Raw genomic sequence first — 2,321 nt, 5'->3', positions numbered from 1 at the left:
AGTCATTTAGCTTGACTTTGGAGGTGTTTTGGCTAGTAGTGTTGAGAACTGGGACTTGTTGGAAAACAAGTATCAATCTCTTCGTTGCGCTTGTTGAACCATGTACCAGTGAAGTCTCTCACTTCCTCATCCCCTCTGTGGCATTTATCCTTCATTGCTGCAGTTGTGTTTTCAATCGTCTTCAATCTATCACCAAGACTTTCAAGGTTGAATTGATGTCTGGTAAGTACGGCGTAAGTGTCAGCTGAGATCTCTTTTCCATGGTAATGTGTGTTGGACATGTCGGATGTCGTATTTGGTACTAGCCGGCCTCGGTTTGTATCACTGTCGATCGATGTTGAATGGTTGGTGTCGATCGATTTGTTTTTGCGTCTGTCGATCGATATTGATGCTTCTGGTCGACGCGCAATGTAACTCTGAATCTCCACCAAATCCCCTTGTATAGCTTCGACCTTGGAGGTCAATGCACTGATGGTAAGATCCATTTGGAAATGGATGTCATCATATTTCCCATCAAGCCTCTCCTCTGTAGTTTCCAGAGCTCTATAGATCCCTTCTACCAACTGATCTACCTCTTTTCTGGTGTGGAAATCTGGTTGAGACTTCATTGTGTGTGGGCGTGGCGGATTGGTGTCGATCGATGCGGCCAAGCAGTTGTTGATCGATGCGTGATGGTGTCTGTCGATCGATGGTGATTGTCTGCTGTCAATCGATGGTGATTGTCTGCTGTCGATCGATGGAGGTCGAGCAACGTCGGTCGCGTTCTGAATTCTGGCTATGTCTTGCTTTATCTCCTCCATGTAAGTGTTTAACCAACTTAATTCAATGGATAGTAGACACCATCAAGCTTCATCAGGAAGGCTTCTTTGTCCTTCTCATGTTCACCACAGACTCCATAGAACATCTCATTGATCTCGTCCTTGGTTGGTACCAACTTCGTCTGTGTGAATGAGCTAGCATGTTCAGGAAGACATATGTAGGCTGGTTCATCTCTTGAAGTTATTTCAAGAAGTCTTCTGATATCCTTGGTGTAAACAGGAATGGTGTGTCCATCTAGATCTCTGGCAAATTCTCGATCATCTTTGTAGACTCCATACTCATCTTTCTCTTCCCAATAGAATTTCCTGTTACCATAAAGGTCATAAGCTCTTTTTCCGAATTCTCGCTGTCTGGCGACCGTTGGGACGTCTATGTTGATCGATGGATGGGTTGTATGGCGAGATTGTTGTTTGAAGCTGTTTTCTGTGCCACCAGCTGTGTCTTAGAACTCCTTTGTAGTCTTCTGTTCTTGGTTGTTGCGTTGATGCATGAACAGATTGTCTGCTACATTGGCTGTTTGAAGGATATCTGCGATATCTTCTCGAGATACGTGTAGTGTGCGGCCGTCTATAGCTTTTGTGTAGCCATTAGGGTCCCTGAAAATACCAAATTCGCCTGGAGTTAGATACTGGTTATCTAATTTATCTTTTCCGCTTACAGTAGTTTTCGGTATTGGATGGTTGTCGATCGACGTGGTATTGTTGGTATCAATCGATTGTTGAGGAAGCTTGTCGATCGATTTCTGGTGACGAGTGTCGATCGATCGAGTTCTTTCCCAAGCAGCTTCTGCTTGAATCTGATCTGTAACATCACACTTTTGCATGTTGAGCAGTTCCTCATCTGTGAAACTATCTTGTAGTTTATCTGCTACTGGAGTGTAGGTTACTGTTTTTACTGCAAAGCTCTCGTGGTGGTGTTCATCTCCCCAACTACCAATTGAGTAGTCTCCATCTCGCACACGGTTGAAATCAGTGTCGACCGATTTGTAGTAGGCAGTGTCGGTCGATGCTCGCTTTCGGCATCGTTGTTGAGGTTGAGTGTCGATCGATGGGAAGCTTGTCATGTCGAACGATGGTGCATTCCTTTTCCAAGAGGAATGATGTAAGAGTTTATTTTCCTCATCAAAGATGGTTCTGTACTCAATGGCTCGTTCCTCCTCGAAGTCTTCATCATACTCGTTCGTATGCATATTTTGTCTTGTGTAAGCGTCAATAGTGGGGTTGTAGTAATCATTCTCCCACTCATCTTGATACGTGTCGACCGATTTCTCTTTGTCAGCGTCAGTTGATTTCGTATGGTTTGTGTCGATCGACGTAACTGGATGAGTGTCGATCGATTCCGAGTAGTCAGATTCGTACTCGGTCCCACAGTGGCAAGCTGCAATGATTTATGCATCATTGATTCTTCTGGAGATCGTTTGTGTCTTCTTGACTGGGATAGGGTCGTAGTGGGCATTACGATCGATGAGTGTTAGACACAACTGGTTGTTTTGCAAGCTGCAT

Source organism: Brassica oleracea, chromosome C1 (genome assembly GCF_000695525.1).
Source record: "Brassica oleracea var. oleracea cultivar TO1000 chromosome C1, BOL, whole genome shotgun sequence".
NCBI lineage: Eukaryota > Viridiplantae > Streptophyta > Magnoliopsida > Brassicales > Brassicaceae > Brassica > Brassica oleracea.
This window is presented reverse-complemented; position numbering follows the sequence as displayed.